Consider the following 387-nt stretch of genomic DNA (forward strand, 5'->3'; position numbering starts at 1 on the left):
ACATATAACCTTGAATATTATTCCCTAGACAACATGAGCAGGTCTGGTCATTCTTCTTGGCCATTAAAGAGTTACAAGATGTTGCAGAAGAGCTCATTCTCAGCTGTGTTTAGCAAAAGTTTTCTTCTGAAAGTCATGCAAAACCCCCCTCCCCCCATCAAGCCTCTGTCCTGCACACAGCGAGCAGGGAAGCCCTGTTCGTATCTAGGAGTTGTCCCTATGTTGGATGTCTTTAACTCGAGGACTATCTGTAAAGGTATTACTGAGTTAATGGTGCTTTTTCCATTCTATGGCAGTTCACTTACTTGAGTATACCCAATCCTTTATTTTGCCCATCAAGTGAAATAAACCAGAAAGATATTTTCAATCAAATACGATAGGAAAGCA

Source organism: Pyxicephalus adspersus, chromosome 7, assembly GCF_032062135.1.
Source record: "Pyxicephalus adspersus chromosome 7, UCB_Pads_2.0, whole genome shotgun sequence".
In the NCBI taxonomy this organism is placed as follows: domain Eukaryota; kingdom Metazoa; phylum Chordata; class Amphibia; order Anura; family Pyxicephalidae; genus Pyxicephalus; species Pyxicephalus adspersus.